The sequence below is a fragment of the Salmo salar genome, unplaced genomic scaffold, assembly GCF_965601325.2.
Source record: "Salmo salar unplaced genomic scaffold, fSalSal1 ptg000694l, whole genome shotgun sequence".
In the NCBI taxonomy this organism is placed as follows: Eukaryota; Metazoa; Chordata; class Actinopteri; order Salmoniformes; family Salmonidae; genus Salmo; species Salmo salar.
Window position 1 is genome coordinate 38,042 of NW_027675469.1, and position 17,571 is coordinate 55,612.

A 17,571-nucleotide genomic window follows, 5' to 3' on the forward strand; every position below is an offset into this window, starting at 1 on the left:
ATTGAATATGCATAAGCAATGTAAAGAGGTGGGGTGAATGAGGGGAAAAGTACATTTTACACAAATGACCTTCATAAATCAAATGTTGTTGGTCACATACAGGTGTTCAGCAGATGTTATTGCGGGTGTAGCGAAATGCTTGTCCACAACAAATACCTAATACACACAAATCTAAGTAAAGGAATGGAATTAGGAATATATAAATATATGGATAAACAATGTCAGAGCAGCATAGACTGAGATACAGTTTCTACATATGAGATGAGAAATGATATGTAAACATTATTAAAGTGACTAGTGTTCCATTTATTAAAGTGGCCAATGATGTCAAGTCTATATGTAGGCTGCAGCCTCTCTGTGCTATTTAACAGTCTGATGGCCTTGAGATAGAAGCTGTTTTTCAGTCTTTCGGTCCCAGCTTTGATGCACCTGTACTGATATCGCCTTCTGAATGATAGCGGGTGAACAGGCAGTGGCTCAGGTGGCTCGGGTAATAACAAAAAACATGTATGTATGCCTAAGGGGAAATTCACTTTCATACAGCTTAAAGGGGTGAGAAATTACACCGATATCAGTGGACAATTTGCACTAATGTAAATAAATATAGATGATGGAACATATTCCCTTTTGCTGACGTGATGAACCGCTAAGGGGACATAAATATTTACCATCTAAACCATGTGTGACCTCTCACCTCTCTGGCTGTAGAAGTGTTCTTCCTAACCAGTCCCTCAACAGCTCTCTGACTGAGCTCCACCCTCACTGGGTCTTCAGAGGAGAGGAAGGCTGAGGAGGGATGGAAGGATGAATGGATCAGTCAGTCAATAAAGTGTAGAGCTGCTGTCTATGCTGTCTGACAAAATCACAATTTTAGTAGTTCATTAAAGTAAATTAGGCTTTATGACTGCTGAATACCAACTATCAATCACTTAGATCATGTATTTTCAGGTAGAGATGCATCCTTGGGACGTCCCTAGCCCGTTGAAGTTGACATTTAAAATGGTTAAGGTAGGGGTTAAGGTTAGGGTTTAGGGTAGGGATGTCCCAAGGATCCCAGATAGCATTGACCATTGTGCATTCTGCTGTCTCTTTTACATAGCAGGTGATGGGTTCTGACTTCTGAACTTGAAAATATTAAATATCCTTATTATGTGAAATTGAATGAAACAATAATGTATGTTGATGCTAATATGATGTACAATATTCCATGATGTTTCTATATGATAACAATAGAGTAATATATTTGATATGATGTACAATATTCCATGATGTTTCTATATGATAACAATAGAGTAATATATTTAATATGATGTACAATATTCCATGATGTTTCTATATGATAACAATAGAGTAATATATTTAATATGATGTACAATATTCCATGATGTTTCTATATGATAACAATAGAGTAATATATTTAATATGATGTACAATATTCCATGATGTTTCTATATGATAACAATAGAGTAATATATTTAATATGATGTATAATATTCCATGATGTTTCTATATGATAACAATAGAGTAATATATTTAATATGATGTACAATATTCCATGATGTTTCTATATGATAACAATAGAGTAATATATTTAATATGATGTACAATATTCCATGATGTTTCTATATGATAACAATACAGTAATATATTTAATATGATGTACAATATTCCATGATGTTTCTATATGATAACAATAGAGTAATATATTTAATATGATGTACAATATTCCATGATGTTTCTATATGATAACAATAGAGTAATATATTTAATATGATGTATAATATTCCATGATGTTTCTATATGATAACAATAGAGTAATATATTTAATATGATGTACAATATTCCATGATGTTTCTATATGATAACAATACAGTAATATATTTAATATGATGTACAATATTCCATGATGTTTCTATATGATAACAATAGAGTAATATATTTAATATGATGTACAATATTCCATGATGTTTCTATATGATAACAATAGAGTAATATATTTAATATGATGTATAATATTCCATGATGTTTCTATATGATAACAATAGAGTAATATATTTAATATGATGTATAATATTCCATGATGTTTCTATATGATAACAATAGAGTAATATATTTAATATGATGTATAATATTCCATGATGTTTCTATATGATAACAATAGAGTAATATATTTAATATGACAAATACTATTTTTTAATAGTTTCACTAATTCATTTTAATTAACTTAATCATTATGATTCAACATCAGTTCACCGTCTCACCTCATACTGTGTTGGAGCAGCAGTAGCTGACTGCCCAGTTCACCGTCTCACCTCATACTGTATTGGAGCAGCAGCAGCTGACTGCCCAGTTCAACATCAGTTCACCGTCTCACCTCACACTGTATTGGAGCAGCAGCAGCTGACTGCCCAGTTCAAAATCAGTTCACCGTCTCACCTCATACTGTATTGGAGCAGCAGCAGCTGACTGCCCAGTTCAACATCAGTTCACCGTCTCACCTCATACTGTATTGGAGCAGCAGCAGCTGACTGCCCGGTTCAACATCAGTTCACCGTCTCACCTCATACTGTATTGGAGCAGCAGCAGCTGACTGCCCAGTTCAACATCAGTTCACCGTCTCACCTCATACTGTATTGGAGCAGCAGCAGCTGACTGCCCGGTTCAACATCAGTTCACCGTCTCACCTCAGACTGTTTTGGAGCAGCAGCAGCTGACTTGATCGTTGATGCTATTCATCATGTTTGAATCTGAGAGTAAATAGAGCCGACTACACTCTAAAAATGAAGGGTTCAACTGGAGTTGTTCTCAGATCCCCTAAGAACCTTAGGGTTCTTGGTCAATGAAAAACATCCCCAAAAGGTTCTTCAAAGAACTTGTTAGAAGGTGGGTTCATCGAGGAACCTCCGTTGTTGCTGGACTTCTTCCGGGGACTTCGCAATTACAACTGAAAACGATGGTGACAAGTTTGGATGCGACAACAGTTAAAAAGGTTAAGTTGGGTTGATGTTTGGCTCTGAATATGTCTCGAAATCATTTATTATAATAATATAACATACTAATAATGAATAACGAAGACAATGATGGTTTTCTGTGAATATCTTCCATAACGTTACTATAGTTAATGAACGTAAATATTAGAAAGCCGGGTTTGACCGTCGGCGTTGTATGAGCTACAGTACAGTACCGTTAGCTAGCTAGCTAACGTTATGTCCTAACTAGGCACAACTAGATTTGGATTATTTCCTCAACTATATTCTTTCCCATATATTGTATATCGTTTCCATAAAGCCAACATGGCTTTACACTCATTAACGTAAGTTTCCAATCTACATGTACATGTTGTGATAATAAACTAGCTAACGTTAGCTTCGTTAACTAACTAACTAACTAACTAAGGACGGTGACCTGTCCAGACCAGATGTTACAACGAACTGAATCGTCAATGGAGGTCTTCCTCTTTATATAGCCTGCTACAGCATGCAATACTATTAACTCACAAGGGGGCAGAACGTTACATGTACAATACTATCCCATTTTGGAAACGTTACATGTACAATACTATCTCATTTTGGAAACGTTACATGGATAATACTATCCCATTTAGGAAACGTTACATGTACAATACTATCCCATTTTGGAAACGTTACATGTACAATACTATCCCATTTTGGAAACGTTACATGTACAATACTATCTCATTTTGGAAACGTTACATGGATAATACTATCCCATTTTGGAAACGTTACATGTACAATACTATCCCATTTTGGAAACGTTACATGTACAATACTATCCCATTTTGGAAACATTACATGGACAATACTATCCCATTTTGGAAACGTTACATGTACAATACTATACCATTTTGGAAACGTTACATGGACAATACTATCCCATTTTGGAAACGTTACATGTACAATACTATCTCATTTTGGAAACGTTACATGGATAATACTATCCCATTTTGGAAACGTTACATGTACAATACTATCTCATTTTGGAAACGTTACATGGATAATACTATCCCATTTTGGAAACGTTACATGTACAATACTATCCCATTTTGGAAACGTTACATGTACAATACTATCCCATTTAGGAAACGTTACATGTACAATACTATCCCATTTTGGAAACGTTACATGTACAATACTATCCCATTTTGGAAACGTTACATAGACAATACTATCCCATTTTGGAAACGTTACATGTACAATACTATCCCATTTTGGAAACGTTACATGTCCGCCCCCTTGTGGAGGGAAATTAATATCTTAGATGGTAGCTCTAGATGGGATTCAAATGCATAATGGTATTAATACAGTGTCTAGACTACCTCTTTTGCATAAATGCCCTTCAGAATCCCAACACAGTATTGCCACGCAGCAAAATGTTGCATATAATATATAACACTTACTCTTGAGTTGCTGACTTGTTGCACCCTTGACAACTACTATGATTATTATTATTTGACCATGCTGGTCATTTATGAACATTTGAACATCTTGGCCATGTTCTGTTATAATCTCCACCCCGGCACAGCCAGAAGAGGACTGGCCACCCCTCATAGCCTGGTTCCTCTCTAGGTTTCTTTCTGGGTTTTGGCCTTTCTAGGGAGTTTTTCCTAGCCACCGTGCTTCTACACCTGCATTGCTTGCTGTTTGGGGTTTTAGGCTGGGTTTCTGTACAGCACTTTGAGATATCAGCTGATGTAAGAAGGGCTATATAAATAAATTGTATTTGATACAGATCTCTGTGAGGAACTATAGATCTCTGAGAGGAACTATACATTTACATTTAAGTCATTTAGCAGATGCTCTTATCCAGAGCGACTTACAAATTGGTGCATTCACCTTATGATATCCAGTGGAACAACCACTTTACAATAGAACATCTAAATCTTTTTAGGGGAGGGGGGGGGGGGGGTTAGAAGGATTACTTTATCCTATCCTAGGTATTCCTTAAAGAGGTGGGGTTTCAGGTGTCTCCGGAAGGTGGTGATTGACTCCGCTGTCCTGGCGTCGTGAGGGAGCTTGTTCCACCATTGGGGTGCCAGAGCAGCGAACAGTTTTGACTGGGCTGAGCGGGAACTGTGCTTCCGCAGAGGTAGGGCCAGCAGGCCAGAGGTGGATGAACGCAGTGCCCTCGTTAGGGTGTAGGGACTGATCAGAGCCTTAAGGTACGGAGGTGCCGTTCCCCTCACAGCTCCGTAGGCAAGCACCATGGTCTTGTAGTGGATGCGAGCTTCAACTGGAAGCCAGTGGAGTGAGCGGAGGAGCGGGGTGACGTGAGAGAACTTGGGGAGGTTGAACACCAGACGGGATGCGGAGTTCTGGATGAGTTGTAGGGGTTTAACCTCTCTAGGCTAGGCGGGACGAATTCGTCCCACCTACGTAACAGCCACTGCTATCCTGTGGCGCGATTTTCAAAACCTTAAAAATCCTATTACTTCAATTTCTCAAACATATGACTATTTTACAGCCATTTAAAGATAAGACTCTCGTTAATCTAACCACACTGTCCGATTTCAAAAAGGCTTTACAACGAAAGCAAAACATTAGATTATGTCAGCAGAGTACCAAGCCAGAAATAATCAGACATCCATTTTTCAAGCCAGCATATAATGTCACCAAAACCCAGAAGACAGCTAAATGCAGCACTCACTTTTGATGATCTTCATCAGATGACAACCCTAGGACATTATATTATACAATACATGCATGTTTTGTTCAATCAAGTTCATATTTATATCAAAAACCAGCTTTTTACATTAGCATGTGACGTTCAGAACTAGCATACCCCCCGCAAACTTCCGGGGAATTCGCTAACATTTTACTAAATTACTCACGATAAACGTTCACAAAAAGCATAACAATTATTTTAAGAATTATAGATACAGACCTCCTCTATGCACTCGATATGTCCGATTTTAAAATAGCTTTTTGGTGAAAGCACATTTTGCAATATTCTAAGTACATAGCCCAGGCATCACGGGCTCGCTATTTAGACACCCGGCAAGTTTAGCACTCACCATAATCATATTTACTATTATAAAAATTTCATTACCTTTTGTTGTCTTCGTCAGAATACACACCCAGGACAGCTACTTCAATAACAAATGTTGGTTTGGTCCAAAATAATCCATCGTTATATCCGAATAGCGGCGTTTTGTTCGTGCGTTCCAGACACTATCCGAAATAGTAAAGAAGTGTCACGCGCTTGGCGCAATTCGTGACAATAAAATTCTAAGTATTCCATTACCGTACTTCGAAGCATGTCAACCGCTGTTTAAAATCAATTTTTACGACATTTTTCTCGTAGAAAAGCGATAATATTCCGACAGGGAATCTCCTTTTCGGCAAACAGAGGAAAAAATCCCAAAGGCGGGGGCGGTCGGGGTCACGCGCATAAGCTAGTGTCTCTTGATCGGCCACTTGAGAAAGGCGATAATGTGTTTCAGCCTGGGGCTGGAATGACGACATTCTGTTTTTTCCCGGGCTCTGAGCGCCTATGGACGACGTGGGAAGTGTCACGTTAGAGCAGAGATCCTTAGTAAATGATAGAGATGGAAAAGAAGTTCAAGAAATGGTCAGACAGGCCACTTCCTGTAAAGGAATCTCTCAGGTTTTGACCTGCCATTTGAGTTCTGTTATACTCACAGACACCATTCAAACAGTTTTAGAAAATTTAGGGTGTTTTCTATCCATATGTAATAAGTATATGCATATTCTAGTTACTGAGTAGGAGTGGTAACCAGATTAAATCGGGTATGTTTTTTATCCAGCCGTGTCAATGCTGCCCCCTAGCCCTAACAGGCTAATGGCACAGGCAGGGAGCCCAGCCAACAGGGAGTTGCAGTAATCCAGACGGGAGATGACAAGTGCCTGGATTAGGACCTGCGCCGCTTCCTGTGTGAGGCAGGGTCGTACTCTACGAATGTTGTAGAGCATGAACCTACAGGATCGGGTCACCGCCTTGATGTTAGCGAAGAACGACAGGGTGTTGTCCAGGGTCACGCCAAGGTTCTTAGCACTCTGGGAGGAGGACACAATGGAGTTGTCAACCGTGATGGCGAGATCATGGAACGGGCAGTCCTTCCCCGGGAGGAAAAGCAGCTCCGTCTTGCCGAGGTTCAGCTTGAGGTGGTGATCCGTCATCCACACTGATTTGTCTGCCAGACATGCAGAGATGCGATTCGCCACCTGGTTATCAGAAGGGGGAAAGGAGAAGATTAATTGTGTGTCGTCTGCATAGCAATGATAGGAGAGACTATGTGAGGATATGACAGAGCCAAGTGACTTGGTGTATAGCGAGAATAGGAGAGGGCCGAGAACTGAGCCCTGGGGGACACCAGTGGTGAGAGCACGTGGTGCGGAGACAGATTCTCGCCACGCCACCTGGTAGGAGCGACCTGTCAGGTAGGACGCAATCCAAGAGTGGTTCGCGCCGGAGATGCCCAACTCGGAGAGGGTGGAGAGGAGGATCTGGTGGTTCACAGTATCAAAGGCAGCAGATAGGTCTAAAAGGATGAGAGCAGAGGAGAGAGAGTTAGCTTTAGCAGTGCGGAGAGCCTCCGTGACACAGAGAAGAGCAGTCTCAGTTGAATGACCAGACTTGAAACCTGACTGATTTGGATCAAGAAGGTCATTCTGAAAGAGATAGCAAGAGAGCTGGCCAAGGACGGCACGCTCAAGAGTTTTGGAGAGGAAAGAAAGAAGGGATACTGGTCTGTAGTTGTTGACATCGGAGGGATCGAGTGTAGGTTTTTTGAGAAGGGGTGCAACTCTCGCTCTCTTGAGGATGGAAGGGACATATCCAGTGGTCAAGGATGAGTTGATGAACGAGGTGAGGTAAGGGAGAAGGTCTCCGGAAATGGTCTGGAGGAGAGTGGGGGGATAGGGTCAAGCGGGCAGGTTGTTGGGCGGCCGGCCGTCACAAGTCGCAAGATTTCATCTGGAGAGAGAGGGGAGAAAGAGGTCAAAGCATAGGGTAGGGCAATGTGAGCAGGACCAGCGGTGTCGTTTGACTTAACAAACGAGGAGCGGATGTCGTCAACCTTCTTTTCAAAATGGTTGACGAAGTCATCCGCAGAGAAGGAGGAGGGGGGAGGGGGGAGGAGGATTCAGGAGGGAGGAGAAGGTAGCAAAGAGCTTCCTCGGGTTAGAGGCAGATGCTTGGAATTTAGAGTGGTAGAAATTGGCTTTAGCAGCAGAAACAGAGGAAGAAAATGTAGAGAGGAGGGAGTGAAAGGATGCCAGGTCCGCAGGGAGGCTAGTTTTCCTCCATTTCCGCTCGGCTGCCCGGAGCCCTGTTCTGTGAGCTCGCACTGAGTCGTCGAGCCACGGAGCAGGAGGGGAGGACCGAGCCGGCCGGGAGGATAGGGGACATAGAGAGTCAAAGGATGCAGAAAGGGAGGAGAGGAGGGTTGAGTAGGCAGAATCAGGAGATAGGTTGGAGAAGGATTGAGCAGAGGGAAGAGATGATAGGATGGAAGAGGAGAGAGTAGCGGGAGAGAGAGAGCGAAGGTTGCGACGGCGCAATACCACCCGAGTAGGGGCAGAGTGAGAAGTGTTGGAGGAGAGCGAGAGGGAAAAGGATACAAGGTAGTGGTCGGAGACTTGGAGGGGAGTTGCAATGAGATTAGTGGAAGAACAGCATCTAGTAAAGATGAGGTCAAGCGTATTGCCTGCCTTGTGAGTAGGGGGGAGGGTGAGAGGGTGAGAGGGTGAGGTCAAAAGAAGAGAGGAGTGGAAAGAAGGAGGCAGAGAGGAATGAGTCAAAGGTTGACATGGGGAGGTTAAAGTCACCCAGAACTGTGAGGGGTGAGCCATCCTCAGGAAAGGAACTTATCAAGGCGTCAAGCTCATTGATGAACTCTCCAAGGGAACCTGGAGGGCGATAAATGATAAGGATGTTAAGCTTGAATGGGCTAGTGACTGTGACAGCATGGAATTCAAAGGAGGAGATAGACAGATGGGTCAGGGGAGAAAGAGAGAATGTCCACTTGGGAGAGATGAGGATTCCAGTGCCACCCCCCGCTGGCCAGATGCTCTCGGGGTATGCGAGAACACGTGGTCAGACGAGGAGAGAGCAGTAGGAGTAGCAGTGTTTTCTGTGGTAATCCATGTTTCCGTCAGCGCCAAGAAGTCGAGGGACTGGAGCGTAGCATAGGCTGAGATGAACTCTGCCTTGTTGGCCACAGACCGGCAGTTCCAGAGGCTGCCGGAGACCTGGAACTCCATGTGGGTTGTGCGCACAGGGACTAGGTAACCTCGATAGTTTATCTGTACTACACCTTTATCATGATACAAAGGCAACTATGTAGCTAGCTAACGTAACACTAATCAAGACGTTCCTTTGTAATGTATTGAGTTTCTACAGTGCTGCTAGTCGGTAAAGTTGGCTAGCTAGCAGTGGTGTTGACTAAGTTTGACTAGGTTTAGAAAACAGCGTCGCGGCGGACGAAAATAGCTGGCTAGCTAACCTCGAAAATTACTCTAAACTACACAAAGACAGCAAAGACAGCTATGTAGCTAGCTAACACTACACTAATCAAATCGTTCCGTTGTAATGTATTAGTTTCTGCAGTGCTACAGTGCTGCTATTGGTAAAGTTGGCTAACTAGCGGTGGCTGTGGAGTTGACTGTTAGGAAAACGGCGCCGCTGCGAGCTGGCTAGCTAACCTCGATAATTTCTCTAAAGTTGGCGGTAAACTACACAATTATCTTTGATACAAAGACAGCAAAGACAACTATGTAGCTAGCTAACACTACACTAATCAAATCGTTCCGTTGTAATTTATTTAGTTTCTACAGTGCTGCTATTGATAATGTAGGCTAGCTAGCAGTGGCTGTGGTGATGACTAGGTTTGGAAAACGGTGTCGCGGCGGACGAAAATAGCTGGCTAGCTAACCTCGAAAATTTCTCTAAACTACACCACTATCTTTGATACAACGACAGCAAAGACAGCTATGTAGCTAGCTAAAATTGCTCAGATCAAACAAATCAAACCGTTGTAATGTAGTGAAATGTAATATTACCTGCGGAGCGAAGTGCAGCACGACTACTCGCTCCAAACCCGGAAGTTTCTATAGATCTCTGAGAGGAACTATAGATCTCTGTGAGGAACTATAGACCTCTAGGAGGAACTATAGACCTCTAGGGGGAACTATAGATCTCTAGGAGGAACTATAGATCTCTGTGAGGAACTATAGATCTCTAGGAGGAACTATAGACCTCTAGGAGGAACTATAGACCTCTAGGAGGAACTATAGATCTCTAGGAGGAACTATAGACCTCTAGGAGGAACTATAGATCTCTGTGAGGAACTACAGACCTCTGTGAGGAACGATAGACCTCTAGGAGGAACTACAGATCTCTGTGAGGAACTACAGACCTCTGTGAGGAACTATAGATCTCTGTGAGGAACTATAGATCTCTGAGAGGAACTATAGATCTCTGAGAGGAACTATAGATCTCTAGGAGGAACTATAGATCTCTGTGAGGAACTATAGATCTCTAGGAGGAACTATAGATCTCTGTGAGGAACTATAGATCTCTAGGAGGAACTATAGACCTCTAGGAGGAACTATAGACCTCTAGGAGGAACTATAGATCTCTGTGAGGAACTACAGACATCTAGGATGAACAACAGATCTCTGTGAGGAACTACAGACCTCTGTGAGGAACTATAGATCTCTGTGAGGAACTATAGATCTCTGTGAGGAACTATAGATCTCTGTGAGGAACTATAGATCTCTAGGAGGAACTATAGATCTCTAGGAGGAACTATAGATCTCTAGGAGGAACTATAGATCTCTGTGAGGAACTATAGATCTCTGTGAGGAACTACAGACCTCTAGGAGGAACTACAGATCTCTGTGAGGAACTACAGACCTCTAGGAGGAACTACAGATCTCTGTGAGGAACTATAGATCTCTGTGTGGAACAATAGATCTCTGTGAGGAACTATAGATCTCTAGGAGAAACTATAGATCTCTAGGAGGAACTATAGATCTCTAGGAGGAACTATAGATATCTGTGAGGAACTATAGATATCTGTGAGGAACTATAGATCTCTGTGAGGAACTATAGATCTCTAGGAGGAACTATAGATCTCTAGGAGGAACTATAGATGTCTGTGAGGAACTATAGATCTCTGTGAGGAACTACAGACCTCTAGGAGGAACTACAGATCTCTGTGAGGAACTACAGACCTCTAGGAGGAACTACAGATCTCTGTGAGGAACTATAGATCTCTGTGTGGAACAATAGATCTCTGTGAGGAACTATAGATCTCTAGGAGGAACTATAGATCTCTAGGAGGAACTATAGATCTCTAGGAGGAACTATAGATATCTGTGAGGAACTATAGATCTCTGTGAGGAACTACAGATCTCTAGGAGGAACTATAGATCTCTAGGAGGAACTATAGATCTCTAGGAGGAACTATAGATCTCTGTGAGGAACTATAGATCTCTAGGAGGAACTATAGATCTCTAGGAGGAACTATAGATCTCTAGGAGGAACTATAGATCTCTGTGAGGAACTATAGATCTCTGTGAGGAACTATAGATCTCTGTGAGGAACTATAGATCTCTGTGAGGAACAATAGATCTCTAGGAGGAACTATAAATCTCTGTGAGGAACTATAGATCTCTATGTTACTATCCAAACATCAGATTAAGACTCAGTCACACAACTCTCATATCCACAGTCACACAACTCTCATACCACAGTCACACAACTCTCATATCACAGTCACACAATGCTATTCCCAAACATACCTAATCAATTAGTTGTTTTTCAACAATATTTTAACCTGCAGGAATATCTTCACATTTCTATCTCATGGTTAGTTCCTAGGATAATGTAACTCATACATGTACATATTTCAATACTTCTAAAATGGGGTCCAGGTTTAAAACAATTACAGGTTTAAAACAATTACAGGTGCACCGTACTATCATAAATGGTCTGTGTGGTTTCCCTGAGATCCCAAGTTAGAGGGATCCCTCATGCACCCTTTACCCAGGTCGTCAGGAGCGGTCACCAAGTCAAGATTCACATTCCCATCGCCAAATGTGGTGGTTAATTTCTTTAATATCAAATGAGGAGACAAACTTATGACACAAGTCAGAGTTATTCTTAAAATCAATCTTTATTCACTTATAAGGGAGCAGGTCAATACAACGTACACATACACAAGTGAATCAATTGAGTGCTCTACGATAAATGATGGCTGGTCGACGAATCACCCCCAGATGATTCGTTGAGAGCCACGATACAAAAGTACAAAGGTCTTTTACAGCCAAGACACACCCCTTTTAACCTACATGACCAACAACAGATGTATAGAACGGGTCACAAGGTTAAGATTTGTATGAAAGATACTTATAAATTCTCAGCAGAGACTATCTGCTGTAAAAACAGTACTCTGTGTAGAGACCAGGGTCTGGCCCTGGGGTCATCTCTCCCTGGTACCATATAGAACAGAAACATTAACTCATGCTCTGGAATGCAGTCTCTTTAGGTTTAATCACCCAAAAGACATTGTAAATCTCCTGTCAGTGTTTTCTCCCAGAGGCCCATCCTCAGTAGAACACACAGACACAATAGTTCCAAGAACCCTCTATTCTGTTGCATAAAACAACCATTTGATGCAATAAAAGTATTATAACATAATGTTGCAATTTTGCTCTCAGTGTCCACTGAAAGTTGACTAGTAACAACAACTGGGACATAAAAGACACCCACCATGAGACCCACTAAATCTGCCCAAGAAGAGGAAAACAAAATAAAAACCCACACCAAACTTAAAGACAGGAAGCAAACCAAAAAGGTGGAGCAACTAAAGGTGTTGACTCTCCACATGTATCAAGACAACTGGAGCACTGGGCCAGACACTCTTAAATAGAACCTGGACCAGCTCAGGTGAAACACCTTCCCACTAACGAGATGGACAAGCCAGCACAGGTGTAACACATACTGACTAACGAGGTGACACCAATCAGTGCGTCCTACGTGCTAACGAGCTAGACGTGCTAACCAGCTAGACGTGCTAACGAGCTAGACGTGCTAACGAAGCTAGACGGGCTAACGAGCTAACGAGCTAGACGTGCTAAATTCCAAACCTCAAAACATAAATGGAAAAACCAAAGACGGTAACACCTTAAGAGAATGCTTACCAACAACAGAAAAAAACTTCCAATTCACATTATAATCAACTGCTTCACCAATATAAACATGGTGTCCACTGGCTGTCAACAATTCAAGACAATATATATACACTTCTAGAACTCTCGTCTTCCTAAATCCCACTAGCTTCTAGAACTCTCGTCTCCTTGGAACGAGCCCAAACAAAACTCATCTCCAATACGGAAAAACATGCAGTTATAATAAATTGTGATCCATGGCAACGGACTGGCTAAACACAAAACACTCAACTTTTTAACTGCCCACCCTTGAGACAATCAGCAACCAAGTTGTCCTCACCACTGACATGTCTGATTTCAAGAGGAAACTCCTGCAATATCCATAGTAACTTTCCACCTCACTGCAGAGCTTCTCTCTCTTTTCAGGGTTCACTAGATAGGCATGTTGTTGGATCAGGCCCAGTCCAAAATGTCATGCTCTAGTACATTTGGTTTGGCACATCTGAGAATTAACCCTGATATTATAAAAGCAGGGTAACAATGTCAATATAATAGTCAGTTGGTTACATAAATAATTATTACTAAATGTTACATGAAATGTAAATATGAAATATTTGGTTGCATAGTCTTATTTTCAACAGCTTTTCAATTACATGTTGCTAGGTGGGATATCCCCAATGTCAAAACACAATTTTAACATGTCCAAATCTAAACATAAAATGTGCTATATACACAAACATCTGCCACAATAATCATATTACTTGTATTATTTAAAACAAGCAGCTTATAAACTGCACAAGCACGAAAAACGCTGTTGTTTTGACAAGTAGCAATAAATCACTGATATCCATTAGGGGTGAAATCAGGTTGTGCGTGCTGTTGAAACTAACACAACAAAACAAAAAACACATGGAAATGGAGATATATTTTACCTCACTGGTTAGAGGACAACCTGCAGAAGACAGTCAGCTACATTTTGGAGTGATGCATTTAAATTTAGGGGTCCCTAAACAAAGGAACACAACACTTATTTGTCATCACTCATCGATATCATGTGGAGTTTTTTTTCTTCTTTACCGTTGTTTTACCAGTTAAGTTGACTGAGAACACATTCTCATTTACAGCAACAACCTGGGGAATAGTTACAGGGGAGAGGAGGGGGATGAATGAGCCAATTGTAAGCTGGGGATGATTAGATATCCATGATGGTATGAGGGCCAGATTGGGAATTTAGCCAGGACACCAGGGGTTAACACCCCTACTCTTACGATAAGCACCATGGGATCTTTAATGACCTCAGAGAGTCAGGACACCCGTTTAACGTCCCATCTGAAAGACGGCACCCTACACTGGGCACTGTCCCCAATCACTGCCCTGGGGAATTTGGATATTGTTTAGACCAGAGGAAAGAGCGCCTCCTACTGGCCCTCCAACACCACTTCCAGCAGCATCTGGTCTCCCATCCAGGGACTGACCAGGACCAACCCTGCTTAGCTTCAGAAGCAAGCAAGCAGTGGGATGCAGGGTGGTATGCTGCTGGGTTAAAGCCAGCAGTGGGATGCAGGGTGGTATGCTGCTGGCAATCAATTGTGCGAAAGGAGGAAGATGAGTTTACACATCCTGTTAAAACGAACAGCTCAAAAACCACACGGAATCTGGGAATAATGTGTACATCCCTGGTTAGAGGACAACTTGTAGAAAACAGCTCGCTACATTTTGAAGTGATGCATTTTGATTCAAGTGGGTCACCAACATGGTAAGTGTAACACAACTCTTTTTGTGTTAGTCACTTTTTGTTAAATCTCATAAATAGTAACTCTTCCATTTCAGAGCCTGGATTTTCCCCCTGAGGCTAATATCCATATCATGTTGAAATCAATAGAACAGGGGGCAAACATTTAGGGTTCTACATTGTGACATCATTAAAATACTCCTTCTACAATGTTAAAACATTCTACATTGTGACATCATTTCATTGATATCATGAAACAACTCCTTCATGTATGTATTTTCTGATGTTTGATCAGAGGTCTTTTATCTGTGAATCTCTTGTCACACTGATCACAGCTATAAGGCTTCTCTCCTGTGTGTGTTCTATGGTGAAGAGTCAGAGTGCTCAATGCAGCAAAACTCTTCTCACATTAACCACAGCTATAAGGTTTCTCTCCTGTGTGTGTTCTCTGGTGCACTGTCAGCCCTCCAGATACACCAAAACTCTTCCCACATTGATCACAGCTATAAGATTTCTCTCCTGTGTGTGTTCTCTGGTGTAAAGTCAGATATCTAGATGTAGTAAAACTCTTCCCACATTGACCACAGCTATAAAGTTTCTCTCCTGTGTGTGTTCTCTGGTGTTGAGTCAGAGTGCTAGATGTAGTAAAACTCTTCCCACAATGACCACAGCTATAAGGTTTCTCTCCTGTGTGTGTTCTCTGGTGTAAAGTCAGATATCTAGATGTAGTAAAACTCTTCCCACATTGACCACAGCTATAAAGTTTCTCTCCTGTGTGTGTTCTCTGGTGTTGAGTCAGAGTGCTAGATGTAGTAAAACTCTTCCCACATTGACCACAGCTATAAGATTTCTATCCTGTGTGTGTTCTCTGGTGTAAAGTCAGATATCTAGATGTAGTAAAACTCTTCCCACATTGACCACAGCTATAACATTTCTCTCCTGTGTGTGTTCTCTGGTGTTGAGTCAGAGTGCTAGATGTAGTAAAACTCTTCCCACATTGACCACAGCTATAAGGTTTCTCTCCTGTGTGTGTTCTCTGGTGTAGAGTCAGAGAGCCAGATCGACCAAAACTCTTCCCACATTGATCACACCTATAAGAATTCTCTCCTGTGTGTATTCTCTGGTGTAGAGTCAGAGAACCAGATTGACTAAAACTCTTCCCACATTGATCACAGCTATAAGATTTCTCTCCTGTGTGTATTCTCTGGTGTAGAGTCAGACTGCGAGATGCAGCAAAACTCTTCCCACATTGACCACAGATATAAGGTTTCTCTCCTGTGTGTATTCTCTGGTGTGATACGAGATGGCCAGATTGACCAAAACACTTCCCACATTGACCACAGCTATAAGGTTTCTCTCCTGTGTGTGTTCTCTGGTGTAGAGTCAGAGTGCCAAATGTAGTAAAACTCTTCCCACATTGATCACAGCTATAAGGTTTCTCTCCTGTGTGTATTCTCTGGTGTAGAGTCAGAGAGTCAGATCGACCAAAACTCTTCCCACATTGATCACACCTATAAGGTTTCTCTCCTGTGTGTATTCTCTGGTGTAGAGTCAGAGTGCCAAATGTAGTAAAACTCTTCCCACATTGATCACAGCTATAAGATTTCTCTCCTGTGTGTATTCTCTGGTGTAGAGTCAGAGAGTCAGATCGACCAAAACTCTTCCCACATTGACCACAGCTATAAGGTCTCTCTCCTGTGTGTGTTCTCTGATGAATTTTAATGCCTGATGAGGTGAATCTCTTCCCACAGTCAGAGCAGCAGTGAGTTCTCTTCCCTGTGGGTCTCTGCAGGTGTTTCTTGAGGTGTTGTGATCTGGAGAGACTCTTCTCTGCCTCTTCAGCATCATGAGGTTGTTGAGGCTCCCCAGAGGATCCACGATAGTCACGTCTCTCTCCTGTGTGAACAACAAAGTCAGACAGATGATTAAAGGCCCACAACAGCGGTAATCCACTGTAAAAGGTGATGCCAACAGCGGAGCCATGATGTTGGACAACAATTGACGTCTGTAATGAATGTTAAAATTATTTGATATTTGCCTTAAAATGAGCAAGAAAAGTTATATTTTGTCTTGTTTTCACATTAGTAGTGACATCAATGATTGTATGCTAGAAATAAGTTATTCATGTTGTTGAAACTCTAAGCAGTGTGCCAGACGACGTCTGGTCTCCAATATAGGCCCCTTTCTGTGTTTAATAAAATTGCGACACGAGGGCAATTTGATTGCAGAAACACCTCCCTGCTAATGAGGAAACCACTAGTTATGGATGTAGTATATCTGGTAATGAGGAAACCACTAGTTATGGATGTAGTATATCTGGTAATGAGGAAACCACTAGTTATGGATGTAGTATATCTGGTAATGAGGAAACCACTAGTTATGGATGTAGTATATCTGGTAATGAGGAAACCACTAGTTATGGATGTAGTATATCTGGTAATGAGGAAACCACTAGTTATGGATGTAGTATATCTGGTAATGAGGAAACCACTAGTTATGGATGTAGTATATCTGCTAATGAGGAAACCACTAGTTATGGATGTAGTATATCTGGTAATGAGGAAACCACTAGTTATGGATGTAGTATATCTGCCTGGAGCAAAAATGGTGAGAAAAGATTTTAGTTTTTCACAATGTATTCTGAATGTGAATGGGGGAAATTCAGGGGAGTAACATCCATTACCA

General features: G+C 41.7%; 1 pseudogene; it reads right to left on the reverse strand.

The window, feature by feature from the left end:
* Positions 1 to 15,295: 15,295 nt before the first annotated feature.
* The window catches only part of LOC145877191 (uncharacterized), a 32,860-nt pseudogene continuing 30,584 nt past the window's right edge, over positions 15,296 to 17,571 (reverse strand).